This window comes from Stenella coeruleoalba (assembly GCF_951394435.1).
Source record: "Stenella coeruleoalba genome assembly, chromosome: 17".
Classification (NCBI taxonomy): Eukaryota; Metazoa; Chordata; class Mammalia; order Artiodactyla; family Delphinidae; genus Stenella; species Stenella coeruleoalba.
The window spans coordinates 8798677-8825920 of record NC_137163.1 but is presented as its reverse complement, the minus strand read 5'-3'; the positions used below and the strand labels follow the sequence as shown (position 1 = coordinate 8825920).

The following is a 27244-nucleotide window of genomic DNA, read 5'->3' as shown; positions in this document are numbered from 1 at the left end:
TCTTATCCAACATAGTTTTGGAAGTCCTAGCCACAGCAATCAGAGAAGAAAAAGACAAAAAAGGAATCCAAATCAGAAAAGAAGAAGTAAAACTGTCACTGTTTGAGGATGACATGATACTATACATAGAAAATCCTAAAGATACCACCAGAAAACTACTAGAACTAATCAATGAATTTGGTAAGGTTGCAGGATACAAAATTAATGCACAGAAATCTCTGGAATTCTTATATACCAACAACGAAAAATCAGAAAAAGAAATTAAGGAAACACTCCCATTTACCACTGCAACAAAAAGAATAAAATACCTAGGAATAAACCTGCCTAAGGAGGTGAAAGACTTGAAAATTATAAAACACTGATGAAAGAAATCAAAGATGACATAAACAGATGGAGAAATATACCATGTTCTTGGATTGGAAGAATCAACATTGTGAAAATGACTATACTACCCAAAGCGATCTACAGATTCAATGCAATCCCTATCAAACTACCAATGGCATTCTTCACAGAATTAGAACAAAAAATCTTACAATTCGTATGGAAACAAAGACCCCGAATAGCCAAAGCAATCTTGAGAAAGAAAAACGGAGTTAGAGGAATCAGGCTCCCCGACTTCAAACTATACCACAAAGCTACAGTAAGCAAGACAGTATGATACTGGCACAAAAACAGAAATATAGATCAATGGTACAGGATAGAATTCCCAGAGATAAACCCACACACCTATTTTACGATAAAGGAGGCAAGAACTTACAATATAGAGAAGACAGCCTTTTCAATAAGTGGTGCTGAGAAAACTGGACAGCTACACCTTCTCCCACATCTGGATTTGGCACCATGGGTGAGGAAGGAGGTTTACAATAGAACACAGAGGCAGGAAAAATGGGGCAAGATCTCAAAGAAAATTGTGTTCCCTTCAAGACATTTGTGCTCACTTCCCAAGTAGGCACTCAAAACACCCTCACTGAGCCAGAGCCGGGCAGGATGAGGCTGGGAGAGGGCCTGAGAGCTCCTGCTGGCCTTCTGCAGCCCCAGAGAAGCTGAGGGGGTGTCCCTTCCTGATTTTTCCCAGGAGCCCATAGAGGGAGAAGTGAGGAGGGAAAAAGGAGCCCTTTGGCCTGAACATCCTGCACGCTGAGGACAGAGAAGAGAGTTTGCCATCACCAGACTGTAGACAACTCCTCTAAGTCATTTTGTGTAAGAGTCATGGGTTTCTGGGAAGTAGGAAGTTGGTATTTGGATGGGGCTTGGGGCAGTTGGAAGAATTAAGGGGTTTGAACGTTTGCAGAGGAGATAGGAGTTTGAGGGGCAGCTCTGTTTGGTTTAGTTTATATCAACACTCAGCCTGGAAAACATTGAGTTTAGGCCTGGGAGACTTCAAGATGGTGACCACTGTTGCTGGTGGAGGGGGTTCCTTCACATCTTTCTTTGCACCACCGAAGAACTGCTTCATTCAGGATCCCATGTCCCTTTAGACTCATCCTTTCTTATTCATGAGCTAGTCTCACAAGGGCAAAAACAGAGCCCTCCCTGTGTCCCTCTGGCATTTGCTTCCGGGCTCTGAACTCTGTGTTTCTGTTCCATCCAACAGGAGGCAGCCAGGCAGAGAGAGGTCCCACCTGTGAACAGAGTGGTCCTGGGCCTCCCTCAGTCACCTGCTTATCCCTCTCTGCTCCATCCAGGAGTTGGGACACAAGGGGATGAGGAAAACAAAGCCTGGAGCCAACGGCTGGAGTGTTGTCACTGCGAGCTGTGTGTTCTTGATCAGGTCAGGCCTCTGTCTGGGGACCTTGGTTTCTCCATCTGCACCCTGAACATACCAGACCACATTGTAGCCAAGCATCTTGGGGGCTCTAATAGTCCATGACTCATTAAGTCATCCATTCAACTGCCCCTTCGCCTTCCCCTTGATACCAAGCAGGACCCTGTGGGGTTCTTGGGTACAAAAGCCTTTTCTGAGTCCCCCATTTCTGATCACAGGAAATAGGCTTCATTCAGCCTCCATGACCTTCCCTGAGTTCCAAGGGGCAGGTTCAAACAGTTGCTCATTAGGAAAGGGAAGGGATGCAGAGACAGGGGAGGAACAGTCAAAAGAAACAATAGTGCAGCCTTGGGGCAGGGTCCTGGCTTCCCCCAAGGGATACATATAACATCTTTGAGCTGTTTTGCAGATACTGAAACCAACACCAGGTGGGAGAAATTAATGGTATGCTGTCCACCAGCAGGTAGACCCCAGACCAGTTGGAACCTGAAGGTTAATGATGCTGACACACACTTACCTTCCCTCCAACCAATCAGAAGAACATCCACGAACTGATCACTCCATCTCTGAACAATTACTATAAAACGTCTCACTACCCCTCCACGTTGGGACACACAGTTTTGAGGGCGTTAGCCCACTGGGTCCCCCTTTGCCGGGCAAAGCAATAAAGCTGTTCTTTTCTACTTCACCCAAAACTCTGTCTCTGAGATTTAATTCAGTGTTGGGGTACAGAGGCCAGATTCTGCTTCACCCTCACCGCCTCCTTGTACCCTCCCTCTTTAACTCCCACTATAGTGCCTGTGGGTGAGGCTAGGAGTGACCCACGGCCCGTCCCAGACAAAGCATTTTGCCAAACTAGACTCAGGAAAAGAGCTCCCGCCATCTCCCACCATCTCCCGCTGTCTCCTGGTGCCAATCGGCCAAGCAGAGGCATTTGTAGAGGAACATTTTTAGAATGAGCTCTGGGCAGAGGAACAGGATTGCATAATCGTCCTGTTTTAATGAAGGAGAGAGGAAGAAAGGAAGCAAGGGAGATCTTGGCACAGATGCGTTAACAATTTTAACGAATTGTTGAAGTGAGAAGGCTCAGTGTGGAGAGTTGATGCAAGATGCTGTGCCTGGCTTCTCATTTGCCACAGAAATACATTCAGGCGCACTGGCACCCAAACAAGATTGCTTTATGATTGAATCAACTAGACGAGTTAGAGAACTGGTCAATTCAGTTGGCTATTACTTGTATATTTGTTTTTTTTTTTAAATCTAACTCATTTATGCACTGAATGGCTGGTTATTTTCCTAAATTGTTTGGTAAACACTTGTATAGGTATCCTTCAAGGGTCTGTTCAAATGTCATTGCCACCCTGGTTCCGTCAATTAAAAGCGATGTTTCCCTCCTGATAACTCATATAACATTGTCTAAGTACCTCTCTGGTCATTTGTCATTTCTCCCTTGGAGTTTCTCTCCCTTCTGGGTCCAGAAGCTCATCCAGGACAGGATCCATGCCCAATGTCTATCTGTCCCCTCAATAGTGATGTGTTATAATGCCAAGAACATGGTACATATTTTCTAAATTTTTATAAGTGAGTAGATGGAAAGTACCATATTGGCATGGTGTGTATCCCTTTAGAAAATTGTTGAGTGCCTATTATTCATTCATCTATTCAACAATAAATACTGACAAAGTACTATGTGCCAGGTATTGTTCTAGATTCTGGGAATACAAGCAATGAATCAAAGAGACAAGAGCCCTACCCCACGGGGCTTACATTGTGGTCAACTGATAATTTTTAAATATCCAAACCCCTAAATGGAAAGTCAGTAGGTCTCTGGAAAGACAATCAGTTTATTATTCCAGCAAACACACTGATTCTCTTCAACCTTCTTAAGAACTTGGGAAGAGCACAAATCGTGGCATGATCAAATAAACAGTTCTGGGGCTCAGTTTTCTTATCTGTATAATGGGAATAACAATACCCTATTTCTTAGGCTGAAAAAAAAGTGCCTGGCACTACATCTGGCACATTTGGGCTATTCCTTATAGTATTTTCCTCTAAGCCAGCATTGCCACATCTGCTGTAAAGAATAGGAACATGCTCATCTTCCTTATCACATCTTCCTGATTCTTTTATGGAAATTTCTATCTCCAACAGCCTTTGGGGGAAAAAAAGAGGGGCTGTCTGGGAGAATATGACCTAGCACTGTGCTTACAACACCAGAAAGATACCATTACTTAAAACAAAAGGGGGGTGATGAGAGCACTTTCTCTTCCAAGGCAAAAACACAGGGGCCCTCAGTGGGATTCATCCAGCACTTCAGACCTTGCAAAGTGGCTTTAGTGAAGAATTTCTGAAAAAAATAAAGCCACTCATTCCTTTGACCCTAAAAAACGAAACTTAGCAGTGTTTTATAGGTTCGAAAGATTCTCATTTCTGCTCTGGTGTCTTGCCCATCTCTCTAGAAAATGTAAGTGCCCGTGAAGGGTTTCAAGTAACATCTCTCACCCAGCCTCTCTGTGAATTCCTGTGATGCTCTGAAAAGGAATAAGACTTTTCTGTCCCAAGAGGTGGAAGCCAGGAGCCTAGATATGGTACCTAGTTTGAGAGCAGCCTCACAGCCAGAGAGATAAGTCCCTATAGCAGCAAGAACACTTTCTCCAAAGATCCAAACTCTTGTCCCTGCCAAGATGATGCCTGGGAGATACCCTTTGTCCTTAGCCATCCTTCCTCCCACACATATCTATCTCTTTGTACTTTATCCAATAAGAAAACCTCCCTCCCCTCGGTTCTCCCCATATTCTATGCTCAGGACACACTGGATATTCTGCTATTACCCAAACAAGATGAACGTTCACACCTACTATCCTTCTGCCCAGAATACTTTCTTTCTCTTCCTAATAAACAGCAGCTCATCTTTCAAGACCCACTCATCCATCACCTCTCCTGCAAAATCTTTCTCCAAACCCTTAGATCCAATTAATTATTTCCCACTCTAGGCTCTCACAGTTGTTTGTCTTTTTATCTGAATTCTTGTTCCCATTATGCATTACTTGGTTTAGAGAAGAGAGGAGCAGATAAAGGAGAGGGAGGGCATTAAGGTTGCTGTTGAGGAAAACCTTCTCTTCTCTTAAAACATTCCTGTGTATGGAAGATTATGCCTAAAGATTGGTCTTCTGCCTCTGCCCCTCCCCACAGTGGTGGAGTGAGTTATGTGGTTGGTGGGCAATCCATTGGTCCAATGTCTAAGGAGGCTGGCTGTAGCCCATCAAAGGCCACGAACATCACTCATTTGTTCTCTTCCTCCATCCCCAGTGGGAAGCAGAGATCTGGATGTCTCCGTTGGACACTCAAATCTTCTCCCTTGGATGGGATGTTCCAAGGCCTAGGCGGGAGGAGCTAGCAAGCTCACTTTGGCTCTTAACCTAAGCAACATCTTCCAACCTTTATTTTTTATTAATGAAGAGATGCTCTGTTTCTCCATAGGCCAGCCTATTTTGTTTCATTTCTCCATTGGTTAAGCGCTCAAGTGGAGAAATAGGAGGGCTCCATTTTGCACTACCTGAAAGAACTCTAACAACTGCAGAGAAAAATTGGAGCTACAGGGTATGAGACTGGACTTACCAAGAGTTTCTGTTGTGTTTCCCTTTCTAGCATTTACCCCATTGTGTGGTATCTACTTGTGATGAGAACCACAGAAGAGGCGACTAGGAGTAAAGGGGGATGATCCCGGTCTGGAACAGGATGCCTCTGGAGAAGCAGCCCTTGATCTCTTGAGATAGGTGAGTGCTGTGGTGTCAGGATGGCAGCCAAAGTAGGAAATAGCGTGCCCTGTACAAAAGGTGACGAAGACCTTTCGTCCAGTCCTGAGAGCATCCTGGTTTCAACCCAAAGGCTCCCTGGGGTAGCAGCCGCTTTTCTGATTAATTTTCAAGGCTACTGCTGGCCTGTGCATAGGCAGCAGCTACCTCCCTATAATCACTCTCTCCTCCCAAGCAGAGACATATCCACAGCCCTATGTCCCTGTAACACTCCTGAAGGAGTTAGCCAACGTTTCAAGGTTATGTAAGCCTCGGTCAGTAACAGTTGCCTGGCATAAGGACAATGGTTTAAGAGGAAGAAATGAGGAGAGAGAGAAAAAGGAAGTCAGAGAACAAAGGTAGAGAAATAGAGAAGAGTGTGAAATTAAAAAATTGAGCGAATGCAATTCATGGGGAACAATACAGTCAAATCAATTAAAATTGAGTGTCTCCCCTGTGAGCCCCCCCACCTGCCAACATGTTCCTGACCTTCCACCTGGAACACCTTGCCTCCCCCCAGGGCACCTTCGAATTCTCCCTTGTTTTGGAGGAGCCATGATCCTCAGCCCCATCCCGTATTTCCACAGCAAATGAGATTTCTCCCCTCCTCCAGAGAAGGAAAGGACGATCAAACCTCTTTGTTCCACTTGTTTTGTGCCCTCCCTCCTCCTCCCTCAGAAAGAGTAGCTCATCTAATTGGTGACAATCTGACTCCATCCGTGTTTCACTGATGGGCGGGACCAAGGTGTGAGAAGTTGCCGCTTAATACATGATGCCACTTAATACATGGTGCGTTCTCCTCTTCTGCCTGACTCCAGCTTGTACAGAGGGGGGCCTCTATTTCCACTCCCCTGGGGTGAGCCCACCTGCCTAGGTCTTCCTTTGGACGCACAGCAAAGGCCTGAAATTCTCTACTTGTAGGGCATATGGACAATGCTGTGTAGAGGCAGCTGGGAGTCACCTGAATTAGAGGACGACCTCTCCCCACGGGTAGGCTCCAAAGTCTGGATGTCCGGAAGAATTAGTTAGCCTACTCTGGCCTCAAGACCACATTCTCCAACACAGTTTACTATGAAGCTATGCTATGGGCTACGGGCTTACTGAGCTTTTTCTTTTCTTTTCTTTTCTGGTCACGCCACATGACATGTGGGCTCTTAATTTCCCTCTCAGGGATTGTACCTGAGCCCCTGCAGTGGAAGCGCGGAGTCTTAACCACTGGACTGCCAGGGAAGTCCCCTGAGCGTTTTCTTGACTCTAGAATAATGTGTTTCTTTGATCCTCATTCAGCCACACTGGTTTATAGTTGATTGGGTTGAAATAAGGATTCTCAACCTTAAGCATGCATCACGATCACCAGGAGGGCTAGTTGAAGCACTGCTGGCTGGACAGCACCGCCGGAGTTTGAGTCAGTAGATCATGGGTGGGCATTTCTAACAAATCCCCCAATGAGTCTGCTGCTGCCAGGCTGGGGACCCCACTTTGAGAACCACTGGATTAAACACAAGAAGAGAAGAAGGTATGCAATATCTTTTCATAACATTCAGCACATTTGGTATTCCTTGTTGATGGTGTTTTTCCCCAAAATTCCAGGCAAGCAGCAACCTTGTTTATCTTGTTTACAATTATGTCTCCAGTGCCTATCACAGATTAGGAGCGCAACGATCATTTGCTAATGAGTTAGACTGGACACCTGTCCTTATTAACGGGACATCTCCGTCACATAGGACTATTCGGCTCTCCACCCAAGGCAGTGAGATGTTATTACGTACTCTTCTATTGGGAGGTACAGAGGTTATGAACTGTAAAATTTCAGACAGACCCCGCCCCAAAGCTGCAACCTGTGTTTCCCAGGCACCATTGCCCCAGGGTGTTCATTTCCATTAAGACCTGCCCTGGGTGAAAACTGGAAGAAGGTAAGAGGGAGAAAAGGAGATATTTACTTGCTTAAACAGTCACGTAGGAGGGTCTGAGCAGTCCTTCCTGCTTCCAACCCTTGGTGAGAGAACAGTGCTCAGTAGTAATTGTTATTAAAGCCGTTGGCAATAATACGCCTCGTAAATTGTCTGCAGGGCTGCTAGCAACCAGGAATGCCCTGATTGCTCACTGGCTTGTTTGGAATACATTGGAATGCAGCTCAAGCTGTGATGAAGGAATGATTCTCAGAAATAAATCAAATTTGGTGCAGGAAGACACATCTATATTTCATGTGCCTGCTTCTGCAGGGATGCTTCAGTAATTGGTTTAAAAATATCCATGACATCTGTTGATTCTTCTACTTTTAAGTGTGCATCTTTATCTTTGTCTTTTTTGCAAAAGATTATGCTGCAAAGCAGAGGAAGGGGAGAAAACGTTGCAGCAGCTACATTTAAAAAGGCTTTGCCCTGCCAGCTCTCAGATCGATCTGCTAGTCACCTGGCCTAATACAGAATCATAGCTCCCTCAGATCCTCGTGGGAATGAAACGGCCTATAAATAAATACATGGCATGCCTACAGGTGAGCGCTCACTTGGGACACATCAATAATTTCACAGCATTGAAACGAGGGTGTCTGGTAATTCCAAAATTTTACACATATATTCCAGAAGTCATAGCCCCCACTGGAAACACACAAACAAAGCCACATCTGCATTTAGCGTTTTCAGTTGGGGAAGTCTTCCTGGAAAGCTTACTATTGCTCTCTGGCCTCAGTTAAGTCAGATGTAAAATGGGGAAAATGACAGAACCCACTTCATGAAAATGGTTATGAGAATCAAGGGAGAAAGTGTGGGAAATAGCTACCTATGTAAATAAGGACTCTATAAACTTTTTCTGTTACTATTGTTGTTGCATTGTTATTATTGCTCTTGTGGTTGAATAACATTCAAGGCCCACAGCATCAGTGAGACTTGTCAGGGAAGTAAGTCTGTATACCTAAGGCACAGTCCCTCCCCGGCTTCCGGCTTAAGTTGCAGTGGCCCTGGGGCAGTCCTTGCCGCTCTCCTTTGTATGTTTATTACTTCCACCTGGAATGCCTTTTCTCCTTCCCATTCTTCACCTATTTTCCCCCTGTCTAAGGTAAAATGGAGGGGTTGCTATCCCCCATCACACTGTCCCAATCCAGAGTGGCTGCCCTATTTGAGCTTCCTCACAGCCCAGCAGCATCCCATCAGAGCAGTTTTCACACTGGATGATCCTTTGCTGTTTACTGGTCTGTCTCTTCCTCTAGATTATGAGCATCCTTGGGTATGAATCTGATATTACTGGATATCTAATTTGGAACAAATACATGTGAAGAGTATGAATTAAAAGGATGGCTATCACTTGTCTCTTCTGCAAATTTCTTAAAAGGGGTTTGGGGGCTTCCCTGGTGGCGCAGTGGTTGAGAGTCCACCTGCTGATGCAGGGGACACGGGTTCGTGCCTTGGTCCGGGAAGATCTCACATGCCGCGGAGCGGCTGGGCCCGTGAGCCATGGCCGCTGAGCCCGTGCGTCCGGAGCCTGTGCTCCGCAACGGGAGAGGTCGCAACAGTGAGAGGCCCGCGTACCACAAAAAAAAAAAAAAAAGGGGGGGTGGGGTTGGTGGGAAAATTAAATGCTTAAATGCCAAACAGGTAGAATTCACACTGGCAAAAGGAGAACACATTTGGGAATAAATACGAGTGAGGATTGTGGATAGAGTGATAGTATATGGGCTTTGAAGTCAGTCCTGCATTCTAAATTTGGCTGTGTCATTTATTAGCTGTGTGTCTTTGGTCATGTTATGTCACTTCTCTGGACCTCTTTTCTCATCCAAAAAGATGTAAATAACTCACAGGGTGGTGGAAAAAGATAAAACTGGTGTTATGGACTGAATTGTGCACTTCCAAAATCCCTACCTCTCCCCCTCTCCTTCTTCTTCTCCTTCTTCCTCCCTCTCTCTCTTCCTCTCCCTCCCTCTCATTGTCTCTCTCTCCCCTCAGCCAGTGTGATAGGCCATGTGAGAACACAGCAGGAAGGCAACTGTCTGCAAGCCAGCAAGAGAAACTTCACCAGAACCTGACCATGCTGGCACACTGATCTTGGACTTCAGCCTCCAGAAAGGTGAGAAAATAAATTTCTGTTGTTTAAGCCATCCAGTCTATGGTATTTTGCTATGAAAACCCGAGTAGACTAACACAATCGGCATGTGTAATGGGACCTTGAACATAATATATACCACATGACACATAGTAAATGCTTAATAAACACTGGCCTTTCATGTCATTTTCAATTGTTTGATTTTTTCAATGAGACTTCTTATAATAACACCAGCATTTATAATACAATTCAGTTGGAAAATGATGTAAAATATAAAAATTATTTTTGCCAAGTATAAATATTCATCTACTTTTTTGGGCAAAGTCAGCATATACAGCCAATGCTTATATCAATGCATAAAATTAGATAAAAAGCCATTGATCAACCACTTAAAACACCATTTCACCCACTGATAATAAACGCTTCCATCGCGAACATTTTATAAGTGAGCCAATTTGAGCAAAGAAACTGACTGAGGGTACTTCCCTCTCCTTTTCTTGCCATTGGCCATCATCTTGTGAATGGGTGACCTGGTCAACTCAAACTTGCCTTCCTATGAAATTTTCCAGGGGAACTTTAAGACACTGATGCCTGGGTCTCATCCTCCAGAAATGCTGCCTTAATTGGTTTAAGGTGGAGCTGGACCTCAAGAGTGTCCCAGTCCCTCTCCAGATAATTTAAATATTCAGCCAAGTTTGAGACCCACTGAGCAGGGAGCTGGCAGGCTTAACTGGCCGTATCCCCTGTTGTCTGTTGCCTGGCCAATGGCCACCCCTGGGTAATTAGGGCTTCTTCTCTTGGTCCAAGGAAGGAGTTGAATATTCTGTCAATGAAAAGCACCCAATTGACTATCTTCATAGACTTAAGCTACTCAGGTTCTCTGCATTGCACCGTCTTCACCTGTAAATTGAGGACAATGCCTGTGCCCTGGAATTGTTGTCAATAACAGCAGTATCGTAATTAATGGGCACCAGGCTCAAGCCATGTTTCAGGCACAGGTCTGAGTGCTCTAGGCATTTTATCTCATCTGATCCGCATCAAAGCTCAGAGAGGTAGGGGCTGCTGTTACCCCAGCTGTGCATTTAAGGTAGCTAACTCAGCCACGGCAAGGAATCACAGATGAGCCACAGCACAGCGCGTAAGTGTCAACGATGGACCTGGAACGCAAGACTGCCTGGCCCCCACTCTCTACCCTGCACTCCAATGCCCTGAGCTGTTTCCTGTCTCCTGGGCTACGGGAAATGATGTGCCTTAAGATCTCAGCCCAGGGCCTGGAACACAGGAGCCCCTGAAAGCATCCCGGTACCCTTCCTACTCCTCAGAGCCCATTCTTATAAGGCAAAACCAAGGTCAACACCCTCAATGTCCAAGCCAGATTCCAGAAAATATCAGAAGCTGCCGGAAACAGAACAGATCCTGTTCAGCAAGGGAACAACACTGAAGCTGGTCACTGACCCAACCTCGCATCAGTACCATCTTAACCAAGAGCGCTCTACCACCAGACTCAGGCCGTTGGCAGCTGCGTCAGAGCTGGCCTTGCAGCGTCCACAGCTGCCAGGGCTGCCAAAGGCTGCAAGAAAGCACCGAAGGATCCAGAGGCGTCCATGCATTCTCGCGCTGCTTTTCTTCCTAATGCAGAAGCGGATGAATGGACCCTGCAGCAACAGGGAAAATGCCTTGACTCTAAGGAGAGCTGAAAGAAACATAGAAAACTATGTCTGTGTTATAGGAACATCATTGTCACAAGGCTACACTGTTATAAAATAAATACCTGCATGTATGTGGATTAGAACAGGCAGGGGAACAGGCAGAAAAGGAAGCTGCCTTATTGGGGTGGCAGGATAGTCAGGGAAGAGTTTCATTTCTGTTAATATGGCCGTAATGCTGTTTGTGTCATAAGTGATACTGATTATAAAAGACAGAGCGTCAGGGTAACAAAAATCTCTCCTCATGGACAGCAACTGCATCAGAAACCAGAAGCAGACTGGAAAGTGGTGGAAAGAGGCTGGTACCCAAACCCAAGGAGTCAGGAATCTTTCATTCTTTCATCTCTTTTTCTCTAGTCCTCCTATTCATTGTAGAAAACTTAGAAACTATATGTCATAACTGCATTTTTCATAGCTAGCTAGATAGATGACAGATTTTTTTTTTTATAAAATTAAGGTAACGCTCTACACTGCTATGAAGTGCAGAAGAGACACAGGATTCAGGCCTTTGGAAGTCAAAATGTGAGGTTCATTCCTGAGAAAGCTGCTTAGAGAATATGGCTTAGCTCTGTAGGCAGGTGCGCTCGCTAACCCTCGGTCCCTGAAGGAGAGTGATTTCTTCACCCAGTTTCATCATATCTGGATGGTGCGGGTCACCCTGCACGGGAGCAGGGCTTTCAGACTAAGATGACTGCACAGCCAGAAGAGAAGAATGCACCCTCACTGGTGAAGGGCAGAACCAAAACAGGAAAGCAAGGGGCTGAGCAAAGCTCAGGACCGGGTACCTCATACCTGCTCTCATGGGCAAGAGGAAGTAATGAATGGAGAGAGTGGCCAGCAAGTCCCCCCACGAAAACATGAGAAGTGAGAAAAATTAGGTTTCCAAGTGATGCGTGTGGTGGCGCATCCTTATGGAGTGCCTTCCTGGGTCGCAGTCTAGAAGCTAAACACTATGTGGTCCAGACTCCAGTACAGCTAGAGGACTCGGGCTAGATACACTTGCCTGAGATTTGGAAGGCAGATACAGGGAAGAGGCTATTTTCTGCTGCTGCTTCTCTTTCGGTGGACAATCACCGGGTCTGATTTTTGTCTGGTGGCTTCTTGACCACACAGAGGTGACATGAGCCTCAAGCCAGTATCTGTACGAGCAGCTTGCCAATTTAGCCGATGTCCTTCTGGTCTCTGTGGCCTCCAGTTTATGACAGAGACAAGTGTTTCTGGAAGCAGCACTGGAGCAGCAGCTTTCCAACTTAGCCGGAGGCTTAGATCAGAAGAGAGGCAGCAGCTCCTGCGGTGACTCAGTTCTCTGAGATGTTCCTGGGAGCTCAACCAAGACGCCACTTCTTCAGCCTCTCTAATGATTCTTTAATATGCTGCAATCGATCCATTTCTGCTAATACAACCTGGAGAGAATTCTGATCTCTGCAGTTGAGCCCTAACTTTTCATCCAAGATTAGTCACTACTAATAATTTTAAATAAGTATAATGCTGTGGACTGAATGCTTTTCCCTCCTTCTCCCACTCCTCCAAATCCATATGTCAAAGCCTTAATACCTGAGTGATGGTATTTGGTAGATAATTAGGTTTAAATGAGGTCATGAAAGCAGAGCCCACACTGATGGCACTAATGTCCTTATAAGAAGATGAAGAGGCCAGAGCTCTTTCTCTCTCTGCCATGTGAGGACACAGCCATAAGACAGCCAACTGCAAACCAGGATGCTAGCTCCTACCAGACGTGGGTCCTTGATCTTGGACTTTCAGCCTCCATAACTTTGAAAAACAGATGGCTGATGTTTAAGCACCCAGACTATGGCATTTCTGTGATAGCAGCCCAGCACTGAATAAGACATGTAATAATATTAGGACCACTGGTAAATTTTCACTATGTGCTAAGCATTCTGCAAAATGTATTATTCTGTGCAATTCTCACAAGAACTCTCTGAGATTAATATTTTTATTACTTCTATCACTAATCCACGGAGAGATTAAGTCAGATGCTTAGCATCAGAGGGAGATGAGGAGGAGAGCCTCGTGGATATTTCCATTCCATATAAGGACGGAAATCTGGAGTAGAATCCAAATCTGCCTCTACCTACAGTCTATGCCTTGACCCATTCCTCCATCTTTTCCATTTTCTTATTGCAGTGTTTGATTTTTTCTAGTTGATGTTTAAACACTTCCAGATGTCCTTTAAAATAAATTTCACATGTCACAAATATTTGGGAAGGCCCTCCCCCATCAAACGCACGCTATTGTCAAGCCAAACCTCTACCATTCTACCCAAGCCAGGTCTCCACTTAAACAGAGGTCCCTTAAGCACCTCACCAAATGTCCCGGTAAGAATGGAAAGAGGAAAGAAGATGGGGGAAAAGAGGAAGGACACAAGACAGGCTAATAGACGAAAGTGTGGAGAGAATTCAGTAGACCTGCTATACCAGAAAGTCTCTTATCAACTCAACACCAGTTCTGCTCCCTCCTAAGTTCCCCTCTATTCCCAAGGGCTGGAAGCCTGGGACCTACATTTCCCCCAAATTCTCTGCCACTGGGGTTATCGTTTAGCTTCTGCCAGTAGAGGCTGGCAAGGTGTAAGAGAGGCAGAAGCCACATTACAGCTTCTCTACATTTTCCAAGGATATGCATGGACGTTAGCAGATGAGAGACTACAAAAATCTCCAGGCTTGCTCTTACAAACCACTTGCCTCGGGGCTGGAAGCAACTGTAATCATTGGTGGCAGCTTCCTGCAATTCCAGATTCACAGCTAAGCAGTAAAACCGTGTGTCAGCAGCTTCCCTAACCTTGGCTCATCTAGTCCTTCCAATAATTTTATACGCCATTAATCCCCATTATTAAACCACTTCAGACTTACAAGACCCGGCTCAGTCTCTGGTTCCAAGATGGAGAGACCAGGGATATCTTTCCAGATCTGCCACCAGAGAGGTTTCCCCTAGACTGGTTACTTTCCTTCTCTGGGACTCAGTTTCCTCATTTGTCAGACGAGTGGACTGGACTTAGCTGAATCGAGGGTCCCTTCCAGCTCTAGCACGCTGTGAATCAACAACAAAAAGAAAAAGTCATTCACGCTAGAAAAGTACCTCCTGGCCTCTCCTTCTCACGCCCCAACAGCCAAGGCCAAAGGGGTTTTGTCTATCTGGCAATGGCAGGTTCCACACTGAGAAACAATTTTTACTGGTGAAACCATATTGAGAACCACAAAAGAGAAGCGAACGTCAGATACGCTCAAAGGTGCCAGTCCATCCAGATTCAATTTCCCCTAGAAGTTGACTTAATGTCCCAAAACATTTCAGTTAATGGCTCCATGGCTATGGCTTTCTCCCCCGCGAAAGCAAATAACTTTCCCTAGACTTGTTCTTAACCTACTCCAGAAAGATCTGTGCAGGTCCAGGCAGAACATCTGAGTAACTTGGAAAACTGTGCATGACTAACATTTCTGACTTCACTGGCTGGCGGTGGAAACAGAGCCTGTGAGTTCCTGGAATTAGGTTGGAGTCCCTCTATATCAGTCTGCTCAAGCTGCCGTAATAAATATCATAGACTAGGAGGCGTAAGCAGCGAACATTTACGTCTCACAGTTTGGGAGCCTAGAAGTACAAAGTCAGGGTGCCAGCAGATTCGGTTCCTGTGAGAGCCCTCTTCCACCTCTTGCTGTGTCCTCACATGGCAAAGAGAGAGACGGGGAGAGGGCCCTGGTCTTTCTTCCTCTTCTTATAATTCCATCATGACCTCATCTAACCCTAATGACCTCCCAAAGTCCCAACCTCCAAATACCATCAGCTCAGAGATTAGGGCTTCAATGTGTGAATTTTAGGGGGACACATTCAGTCCAGAACACTTGCTTTTTCCCTTCGTAACTGTGGCTCAGCTTACAGGTCGCTTCTCCAAGGGGTGCTTCCCAAACAGCTGCCTCATTCTAATGTCAAAATACTATGTAATTTCCCTTTATGTCCCTTCTTAGAGCATAACTGATTACTGTCTGACAGAATTTACCTAGTCCCTCAATAGCATATAAGCTCCATGAAGGCAAGAACACCAGGGTCTCATCACAGCTGTAACCTGACCCGAATTCGATCCAACATGGGAGTGTTTATTAAACATAAGATGAAAAAATGCAGGGGCCCATAAATTTGAGAATTTGGGTAATTTAAGTAACCTCTCTGAGCCTCAATTTCCTTGGTAACAACTACCTTATGCTCCTGTGATGAAGGTTAAATGCAGTTGTGCTAGGAAGTGATTAATTCGTAATTTGGAGGGACAGCCTGTTGTAGAGGAGGGGCTGGTACATGGAAGATAAACAGGTCTGGTTTTTGTCCCACCGACAAGAAGTGTGACCTCAGTGAGGCGTTATTTTTTACATAAAATGGGAATATTAGTGATTAATTCACAGGGCTAATGTCAGAATTAAATGAAATCCCTAGGACAGTCTGGTCCATAAGAGGTGTGCAGTAAACATTTGCTCATGCTGATGGAGGCAAGCCAAGCAGGTTTGCAGGCAACTGTCTTTGAAAGGGAACACAGGAGTTTCCTGCTAGAGACTCAGAAGGTCCAGGTGGCTCAGCTTGGCTTCCCGCCTGAATGGAAACTTCCACCAGCATCCCAGCTGCCCCTATTGGTTGGCGATGTTCTGGATTCATCGGGGAGATGAAAAGGCAGGATTGGCCTCTTTGTCTCCATCAATCCATTGCACCGTGATGCTCCCAGGACCAGCAGAGTGACTCGTGTGCCAGCGCTGGTGACAGGATTAAACCCAGCAATGATAAAAATGTGACTGGCTCTCACACCTGCAGAGAGGGGTGTTTACAAACAAAACTCCTACGTGTATTCCTGCGGTGCAGGCACTGCTCTTTTCTCATGTATATGACAGAGAGAAAAGCTGTCAGGTGGAGGAGAAACGAATGTGCTGGGACTTCAAGATTTCTTCACGTGACCTCAAAGATCTCCTCAATCTTGAAATTGTTAGAATCCGGTAGCTCCGTGCCTGGTTATTTTAGGGGCCTATATCTTGCCTTTTCTGATTCCCAGTCTTTGTGGTCTCCCCTACAACAGAAACCCTCCAGCTCAAGAAACCAGCATCCGGCTACGGACAAAAGGCTGAACTCTTCTTTGTGACACTCCATCATCAGTACTGTCTTCAATTTACAGCCACAGATACAGGAACCTGGAGAAGCAGAGCAGCATGCCAGTGTTCACAGCTTTGCAGGGAGGACTGTGAATCCCACATTCTTATAACCACTATGCTAAATGCCTGCCTACAGTATTTGACCCAGGAGGGAAAGATGCACAATCACAGAAGCAGGAGAATGGAACAATACCATGGAAATTTAAAAAAATGTGGAACCATATGATCGTGGAGAGAGGCAGAAGTCTCTGTGTCTAACTCTCCAGTTCCCGAGTCCATGTGGTCCAACGGTACTTTGTTTCCTGCTTTGACCTCCATGAACTTGCCTATCACATCCTCCTAATACCCGCCCTTAACCTAGTCTGGCTTTAAAGACGTCTGTTTGCCAAGAACATGCCGAAACCCAAATCAGAATCACAGAGAAGCACAGAAATCACTGGAAGCACAAAAATGCATACCATCCTCTGGGAACCATGAGTCATGGGTTTGGCTGAAGCAACAGGCGGATTCAATAGTATTCAATTCAACATACATTCGTGGCATGCCCAGTAGGGACTAGATACTTAACTAAGTTCCTAAGCAGACAAGAAGTCTATAAAAGAATCTCGATGTCCTCTTATAGAATTTACTTGTTTCTTCTCCCATTTTCACCTCTTGCCCCAACGGTAACAGCCTGGAACCCATTGCTGTTACACTATCTGTCCCCGTCTATGTAGGATCCCTCAGTCTGTTACCAACGCAGGCCTGCTGACTCAAGCAGTACCATGCCCAGTTCTATTTATATAAACTCCTTCTGTGTATTTATGGAATTATGGAACTATACGAATTCTCAGAGCTCGAGCAGACCTTAGGGGACATTCGTTCCCTCCTAATTGCAGATAAGGAAGGGAAAGCCTAGTCATTTAGTGTTAACTTCCTTCCCAAAGCCCACTGTTTGTGGGTGCCCGGCTGCATAATGGACCCAAGCCTTAAATGGAGTAGATTTTCAATGGTAGAAATTCTGGAACTATAGCAGGAAACTTCTGAAAGCTGGTGTACTCGGGTCACAAAATGAAGCACTTACATTGTTCTTGACAGGCGTGGAAATTGTAACCCTTAGATCTGCCCCAGGAGGACATGACTATAGATGAATTGTTCTGTGATCCTCTAAGCTCATTCCCAGGACAAGTCACAAATTCTGATCATCCTTCACTTTGGAAGGGGACAGATTGACTGTAAAATCCCAGACTTTCCTAGTTTCAAAATATTTTGAAATTCATCACTTTCACACAGTGTAAGGTTCCCCTCTATGGCATCCCTGACTTGTGGACATCCAGCCCCTGCTTGAATACCGCTAAATATAGTTTCCTACTTCATGAGTCACCTGATACATCCATCAGAGAACTCAGCTGGCTAGAGGTGGCTTCCTGCTGTAGAGCTGCCTCCTTGAAATTCACAGAGCAGACCTGCTTCTTCTTCCAGGAAGGTTAACAGTCCTACTGCTCTCTGAAGACCGTCTGTCCACCTCCGACCTCTTTCCTCTTATATCTCCTCAACCCACATCCCATTCCTAGACCAGCTCCTCTGCAAAAATGTACCTACCCTTCTCAGGCTTCTTTTCAACTCATTTATTTTTCTCCAGGAAAGAAAACAGACATCAGAAAATTAGCTTTGGGTTGCTAATTAGCATCCCTAGGGGTGTAGAAAGAGCAGTTTATCATTTTCTTCTCAAGGTAAATTAGTAACATTTACTCTTCTAGACATTACACCCTTTACCTGAATCTTCTTAATTAATTGGCTACATCTACAATCCTGATTGTTAAAGAAGTCTGTGCTTGCCTGGGCCTCGAACAGGAGGAGAAAAGAGCCGAGGAATGGCTGCCCAGAAAGAGGATATTAGAAAACAAAACAAGGGACTTCCCTGGTGGCACAGTGGTTAATAATCCGCCTGCCAATGCAGGGGACACGGGTTCAATCCCTGGTCTGGGAAGATCCCACATGCCGTGGAGCAACAAAACCTGTGCATCACAACTACCGACCCTGCGCTCTAGAGCCTGCGGGCCACAACTACTGAGCCCGTGTGCCACAACGACTGAAGCCCATGCGCCTAGAGCCCAAGCTCTGCAACAAAAGAAGCCACGACAGTGAGAAGCCTGCACACCGCAACGAAGAGTAGCCCCTGCTCGCCGCAACTAGAGAAAGCCCGCGTGCAGCAAAAACGACCTAATGCAGCCAAAAATAAATAAATAAATTTATTTAAAAAAAAAAAAAGAAGAAGCAGACTGTTGATTGGGGCCGTCACCACTGTTTATGACCATCTGGTATCACCTCCATCCTCATCTGGTAATTCTGTCACCACACCTAAATGGCCAGGTGACCCATGCTCACCAGACACTGGCACAGAAATGAGCTCTGTGAGCAAAACTAGGTTAGGGACTTTCCTAAGATTTGATTTAGGACCACTGCAAAAAAATAAAATTAAAAATAAGCCCTCCGCTTTTCCTTGGGAACAAAAACCTGTAATTTCATATAGTCCTAGAACAAATTGTTATTGGCTCATCTTTCCCGCCATGTAAAGAAAGCCATCTGGAGAATGAAGCCAACACATGGAAGAAGGCTTAACAAAGATACGACGGGAGAGAAAAATCCATGATGATACCGATTGAGCCCCTGGATACAACCATTCCTGAACCCACATTCCTGAACCTTAGACATACCAGGTACCAGGCAGCTATAAATGTTCATTTTACCCAAGCCTGCTTGCAACCAAGAGTCCTGATGAATATACATGTATTGAGATCAAGATCAGACAATATTGACAGGTTCAGGAAAAATCCACAAACAACAGGAAAGCACTTGGTACAGAACTTGGCGCACACTACCAAGACCAAGGTGGTTCCTTGAACATTGGGGTTGGAAAGTTTGAGCTTTCCAGTTATCCAATGAGAATGATCAAGTCGTCTCTCAGGAAAGAGAAACATTTTAGACCAAAGCAAAGAAAGGCAGCAGAGCCTCAGTGTTCACAGAAGGATCAGAAGCATCTTCCCTCAATTTTTCAGATACTGAGTGGGTATGACAGTCATATATCTTGGGTTGATAGACTGAAGCTGTCTTCCACAAAACGGAACCCTAAAAACATCTCCTGAAGCCAAGGGGCATCAGTCCGGATAGGTCTTGATTTCAGCCCCTTTTTGTGAAAACCCACTCACTGATTTAACGGACATTTCATTTAGTGCCTTCTGTGTTTCAGGCATTGCACTTGTCATTTGGGAAATGCAATGAGCTAGCTCAGCATGCCCTGCCTTAAGAGAGCTCATAATCTGGTTGGAAACATACTTTAATAAATCCTTTACCGTGTGGTAATAAGGGGACATCCGAGTGTCAAGGAACATAGAGCAAGGGTTTCCATTTTCTACTGCTGTGTATCAAATAACCACAAATGTAATGTCTTCAGACAACACCCAGGTATAATCTCATGGTTCCACAGGTCAAACATCCGGATGGCTCAACTGCATTCTCCGCTCAGGGCCTCACAAGGCCAAAATCAAGGTGTCAGCCAGGCAAGGCTCTTATCTGGAGGGTCAGGGGAAGAAGGTGCTTTCAAGCTCATTCAGGCTGACAGTAGAATTCAGTTCTTTGTGGGGGTAGGACCGATGTGCCCCTTTCCTTGCTGTCTGTCATGAGGGGTTCTGTTCCTAGAAGCCACTCCCACTCTTTCTCACATGGTTCTCTACGTCTTCAAACTAGAAATGGCATTTCGAGTCTTTGAGTCTCACTGACTTCCCCTTTTTCCTTCCTCTTCTCCTACCAGCCAAAGAAACTTCTCTGCCTTTAATATTATGATTAGATTGGGTGAACTCAGAAAATCTCCCCTTTTAAAAATCAACTCATATGGGATTTAAATTATATATATAATATCCCTTCATAGCACTACCCAGACTAGTGTCTGATTGAATAACTGGGGAATGGAAATCTTGGGAGCATCTTTAGAATTCTGACCACAGCAAGACCCCTAACCCAGACTGTAGGAGTCACAGAAGTCTGCCTGGAGGAGGCGGCATGTGAGCTGAGTTATAAAGTAGTAGGAATTAGAAAAAAAAAAAATAATAGTAATAGGGAGAGCAAAGTTCCCAGCAAAGAATCAAGGACTATCTAGGCACATAGGAGAATAGGGGGAAAAAATTCAGGATGGATGGAGTGACAATTCAGAGGGGGAAAAAAGCAGTGAAAGATGAGCTGGAGGGGGAAGAAAGGACTCCCTGATAAAGGGACTAGTAAACCCAGCTTCACCTCCCACATCTCATTCAAGTGCATCTTGCTGGATGGATCTATGTTAGCTGCAGCGTTTTAGCTTTTTAGCCTCTGCAAGAGAGGGAGGTCTCTTGGAATGAGGCTGGATACTGGAAGTAAAATGACTCACAGCCCAACATATATAGGGCACTCAAAAAAAAAGTCTCTCTTCATATTTTTATGTTTTCTGTTGAACCTTATTTAGGTATTCATTCTTCCAAAATATACTGATGGAGCGACTTTTCTGCCTGGAGCTGTTATGCACAAAAGATACCTAGATAAAGAGATTAGCGTTCATGCATCTGAGGAGCCCACAGTCCAGAGGGACAAACCGACGTGTAATGCCAGCAAATAAGTCACAGAGCACACAGGTAATAGTATAATGGAGGTCATGTGGTTTTGGAAGCATTCCTTCATAATTTAACACCTAACTTGTGGTGTCAGATGTGGAATCTAAAATAGCCAAACTCCTAGAAGCAGACGGTAGAATGGTGGTTGCCAGGGGCTGGAGGGGATGGAAGGTAGGGAGGTGATGGTCGAAGGGTACGAAGATTCAGTTATGCAAGATAAAGAGGTTCTGAAGGTCAGTTATACAACATGGTGCCTATAGCTGACGATAATGTATTGTATGCTTGAAATTTGCTAAGAAGGTAGCTCTTATTTTGTGTTGCTACTACTAATAATAATGATAATAATAATAATTAGTGATAGAGGCAGGAGGAAACTTTGGGAGGTGATGGTTATATTTATAGCCTTGATGGTGCTGATGGTTTTCCAAGTGTATACTTAACCTCAAACCCAAGTTATATACATCAAATATGTATGGATTTTTACATGTCAATCATACCTCAGTAAAGTGGTTCAAAATTTTTTTAATTAAAACCCAACTATTGGGCCCTGCTATCTGGTCCTTGGGCCTCTGGGTCTGGGTCTCCTCTCCCTACACAGAGAGGATGACAACACCTTCTCCAGAGTTGCATGGGGATAATACATGTATTACAAGAAAAGCGCTCAGCCCCTGGCTTGACACATGGTTCAGGTTTTGGTTGTTGATATTATTCACAGAACCAAAGGATCTACTCAATACTACATATTTATAAAGATACATTATGTATAAGAAACTACACACGTATTAGGATTCTCTGTATTCTATAAAGATGCTTTTCTCAATGTCTTTAACATTTCTTTGTTCAGTCCCTCTTTTAATGTCTCCCTCTAGAATAACTGGTCTTCATTTTAGGCAACATCTGCTTCCCTGCCACTTGTATAAATTGGTCCTAAGCGAAGTCCCACTTTCTTTAGAACAACTCTCCAAATGTGAGAAGACGGCGCTCATGGTCAGCTTTGCCACCCCCCTCCTTCCTGTCCATCTTTCTTCTCCATTCTTCCTTCTCTTTTCTTTCTCTTATGCTTTCTAGCTCTTGTTCCATTCTTTTCTTCTTAGTAATGATTTTCAACATTGACGAAAGGCTGCTTCCATGTGCGATGCACTTTACATAATGTCAAGGTTTTCCTTATGACAACCAGTTAATTGGGTATTATAATCCTTTTTGTTTGTTGTTATTTACAGACCGTCAAAAGAAAGCTCAGAGAGGTGAAGAGAGAATCCCAGGGTCACACAGCTAATGAAGGGCACACCTGACTTTAAATACTGCCTCCTCAGTTGTGTTTTTAATCACACATTTATTGTTTCCTAATCCTAATATTTCAAAACAATACTACAGTGATCTTAAACTGAATGGTTTGAATCCCTCCTCAAAGCCCATATAGTCAGAAGAGACTTTCAGCTGTAAAAATCAATCCAGGTAGAATGTAACCAAGAGATCACAAAACTCCCTGATCTGGAAGTGTCAGGTTATTATCCTACACCCAGATTGTTCTTGAAACAGGCCCATCTACCTTGGCAGACAAGGGTCAAGGTGTGAGAGGCTGTGACTGTCCTATTCAGTGCTCCCTTCAGAGCTGAGCTGTAGACCCAGTTCCTCTAAAACAAACCCTCATCCATGCTCATAACCCCTGCGTCTAACTCTGACACATTTATAGGATACAAGAAAGCATTGGGACCTCCCATATGCCAAGCAAGGCACTGGGCATGCTTCCATATGTTGTTTTATAACAATGAAAAATGGGTTTCTTGATTCCCCATTCAGATCAGCACACTGAGGCTTCAGCAGGTCAGGGGTCTTTCCTACCGCAGGAAGCTCTTGCTGAGCTGCATACAGAGTTACATGTATTTATTTAGGCAGAGGCTCATTCATGGGTGAAGATTGTATCTTATTCTTCCCTGAATCCCCAGAGCCTATCACAGCACACCGCAGGTGCTCAAAACATGCACACTATGATGGAACTGGGCATGCCTCTCCTCTAGCAGCTTCCTTAGCAACTGCCTTCAGGCAGAGATGAGAAGGAATGGGTTTCATTTACAACAACTCAAAAGATGACTGTGCTTTGTGACCACCTAGAGGGGTGGGATAGGGAGGGTGGGAGGGAGATGCAAGACGGAAGAGATATGGGGATATATGTATATGTATAGCTGATTCACTTTGTGATAAAGCAGAAACTAACACAACAGTGTAAAGCAATTATACTCCAAAAAAGATGTTACAAAAAAAAAAAGATGACAGTGTTGTGCCTGTTTATTTTTCCTGCAGTATAACGTTGTAGCCACTCTTCCTGAGGGGAGGTGTGTTGCAGTTGTTATGAAGCAGCAGGCTCAGATAGGGTGAGTTATTTGGGTCAGGGTGTATTTCAGTTCTTGAGATCCATGGGGACACGTGAGCACATCCAGGGCGTGTGCTCACAAAGGCACAGAGTGGAAGGAGGGAGCCGTATTAAGCTGTTTGAGGTTGACTGTGGCAGAGAAGCTGACAAAGCTCTTGAAAGACTTCTTGCTCTGGAAATCCAGGTCTCTGCCTCCATGCCTTTAGGGTCCCTAGGATGGGCCACAGTGAGTGCCAGGCGTGGCTGGAAGGAACCAAGGCACAGGCACGTGGGAAATTTGGAAAACCAAAAGATCAAATGAAACAAAATAGCTACCATTGACCATTTAAGAGCTGTGTCCTTGCAATTACATTAATTGCTCCCAGGCACCTGAATTCTCACTGCAACTCTATGGGGTGGGTAATATTATACTCATTTTACAATTGAGGAAACAGACTCAGGGAGGTTAAGTGACTTTCCCAAGGTCACAAAGCTAACGACTAGAAAAATTAGGGAAAGACCCTGCTCTTTACATTATTCCACAGCATCTCTTCAATACTATGGTAGCTGAATAATGGCCTCCAGAAGATGTCCACATCCTAACCCCCAGAAACGGTGAATGTTCCCTTATATGGCAAAGGGGACTTGCAGATATGATTAAGCTCAAGATCTTGAGATGGGGAGATGATCCTGACTGATGTGGGAGCACCTAATGTAATCCTGTTATCACAAGGGTCCAGGGTGACAAGAAGGTCAAGGAGGAAGCTGGAAATGTGACAACAAACGCAAGAGGTTGGAGTTATTCAAGGAAGGGGTCGTGAGCCAAGGAATACAGGCAAAACCTCTAGAAGCTAGAAAAGGCCAGGGAACGGATCCTCTCCTGGAGCCTCCAGCAGGAACCTGGGCTGCAGACCCCTTGACTTCAGCCCGGTGAAACTGATGGTTACACGTCTGGCCTCTAGAACTAGAAATCAATAAATGTGTGTTGCTTTCAGCCACCAGTTTTGCAGTAAGTTGTTACAGCAGCCATAGAAAACTACCATAAATGACAAAATTTAAAAATTGAAGATGAATGCTTAAGTGTGTCCAACACTAAAGAAAAAAATTTGGGGGGGACGAGGGGAAGATGGCGGAAGAGTAAGACGTGGAGATCACCCTCCTCCCCACAGATACACCAGAAATACATCTACACGTGGAACAACTCCTACAGAACACCCACTGAACGCTGGCAGAAGACCTCAGACCTCCCAAAAGGCAAGAAACCCCCCACGTACCTGCGTAGGGCAAAAGAAAAAACTAAACAGAGACAAAAGGATAGGGACGGGACCTGCACCAGTGGGAGGGAGCCGTGAGGGAGGAAATGTTTCCACACGCTAGGAGCCCCTTCGCGGGCGGAGACAGCGGGTGGCGGATGGGTGGAGCTTCGAGGCCGCGGAGGAGAGCGCAGCCACAGGGTGCGGAGGGCAAAGCGGGGAAATTCCCGCACAGAGGCTCAGGGCGACCGGCACTCACCAGCCCGAGAGGCTTGTCTGCTCACCGCCAGGGCGGGCGGGGCTGGGAGCTGAGGCTCGGGCTTCGGTCGGAGCGCAGAGAGAGGACTAGGGTTGGCGGCGTGAACACAGCCTGCAGGGGGCTAGTGCGCCACGGCTAGCCGGGAGGGAGTCCGGGGAAAAGTCTGGACCTGCCGGAGAGGCAAGAGACATTTTCTTACCTCTTTGTTTCCTGGTGCGCGAGGAGAGGGGATTCAGAGCGCTGCTTAAAGGAGCTCCAGAGACGGGCGCGAGCCGCGGCTAAAAGCGCAGACCCCAGACACGGGCAGGAGACGCTAAGGCCGCTGCTGCCGCCACCAAGAAGCCTGTGTGCGAGCACAGGCACTCTCCACACCTCCCTTCCAGGAGCCTGTGCAGCCCGCCACTGCCAGGGTCCCGGGATCCAGGGACAACTTCCGGGAGAAGGCACGGCGCGCCTCAGGCGGGTACAACGTCACGCCGGCGTCTGCCGCCGCAGGCCCGCCCTGCACTCCGCGCCCCTCCCTCCCCCCGCCCCCGGCCTGAGTGAGCCAGAGCCTCCGTATCAGCAGCTCCTTTAACCCCGCCCTATCTGAGCGAAGAACAGACGCCCTCCAGCGACGTACACGCAGAGGCGGGGCCAAATCCAAAGCTGAGCCCCGGGAGCTGTGAGAACAAAGGAAAGGGAAATCTCTCCCAGCAGCCTCAGGAGCAGCGGATTAAAGCTCCACAATCAACTTGAAGTACCTGCATCTGTGGAATACATGAATAGACAATGAATCATCCCAAATGGAAGGGGTGGGCTTTAAGAGCAAGATTTATGATTTTTTTCCCCTTTTCCTCTTTTTGTGTGTATGTGTATGCTTCTGTGTGAGATTTTGTCTGTATAGCTTTGCTTCCACCGTTTGTCCTAGGGTTCTATCCGTCCGTTTTTTTCCTAATTTTTTTCTTAATAATTATTTTTTATTTTAATACCTTTATTTTATTTTATCTTACTTTATTTTACTTTACCTTCTTTCTTTTTTCCTTCCTTCCCTCCTTCCTTCCTCCCTCCCTCCCTCCCTCCTTTCTTTCTTTCTTTCTACTTCTACTAATTCTTTCTGTCTACCTTTTCTCCCTTTTATTCTGAGCCATGTGGATGAAAGGCTCTTGGTGCTACAGCCAGGAGTCAGTGCTGTGCCTCTGAGGTGGGAGAGCCAACTTCAGGACACTGGTCCACAAGAGACCTCCCAGCTCCACATAATATCAAACGGCGAAAATCTCCCAGAGATCTCCATCTCAACACCAGCACCCAGCTTCACTCAACGACCAGCAGGCTACAGTGCTGGACACCCTATGCCAAACAACTAGCCCGACAGGAACACAATCCCACCCATTAGCAGAGAGGCTGCCTAAAATCATAATAAGTCCACAGACACCCAAAACACACCACCAGACATGGACCTGCCCACCAGAAAGACAAGATCCAGCCTCATCCACCAGAACACAGGCTCTAGTCCCCTCCACCAGAAAGCCTACACAACCCACTGAACCAACCTTAGCCTCTGGGGACAGACACCAAAAACAACGGGAACTACGAACCTGCAGCCTGCAAAAAGGAGACCCCAAACACAGTAAGATAAGAAAAATGAGAAGACAGAAAAACACACCACAGATGAAGGAGCAAGGTAAAAACCCACCAGACCTAACAAATGAAGAGGAAATAGGCGGTCTACCTGAAAAAGAATTCAGAATAATGATAGTAAAGATGATCCAAAATTTTGGAAAAAGAATAGACAAAATGCAAGAAACATTTAACAAGGACCTAGAAGAACTAAACATGAAACAAGCAATGATGAACAACACATAAATGAAATACTCTAGATGGGATCAATGGCAGAATAACTGAGGCAGAAGAATGGATAAGTAACCTGGAAGATAAAATAGTGGAAATAACTACTGCAGAGCAGAATAAAGGAAAAAAAATGAAAAGAACTGAGGACAGTCTCAGACCTCTGGGGCAACATTAAATGCACCAATATTCGAATTATAGGGGTTCCAGAAGAAGAAGAGAAAAAGAAAGGGACTGAGAAAATATTTGAAGAGATTATAGTTGAAGACTTCCCTAATATGGGAAAGGAAATAGTTAATCAAGTCCAGGAAGCACAGAGACTCCCATACAGGATAAATCCGAGGAGAAATATGCCAAGACACATATTAATCAAGCTGTCGAAAATTAAATACAAAGAAAACATATTAAAAGCAGCAAGGGAAAAACAACAAATAACACACAAGGGAACCCCCATAAGGTTAACAGCTGATCTTTCAGCAGAAACTCTGCAAGCCAGAAGGG

General features: G+C 45.4%; 1 protein-coding gene across 5 annotated transcripts in view; it reads right to left on the bottom strand.

Annotated features, from left to right (window-relative positions):
- Positions 1–25326, bottom strand: part of LOC307175961 (uncharacterized protein) — a 244680-nt gene extending 219354 nt beyond the window's left edge. For 4 of the 5 annotated variants that reach the window (XR_013824564.1, XM_079901698.1, XM_079901696.1 and 1 more), the window contains exons 1-2: positions 25116–25326; positions 14168–14345 (exon numbers count right to left, since the gene is read on the bottom strand). The gene's annotated coding sequence lies outside the window, so the exon portion shown is untranslated. The remainder of the gene's footprint in view (positions 1–14167; positions 14346–25115) is intronic. The other variant, XR_013824565.1, reaches the window with a different exon arrangement.
- Between the last annotated feature and the right edge of the window lie 1918 nt (positions 25327–27244).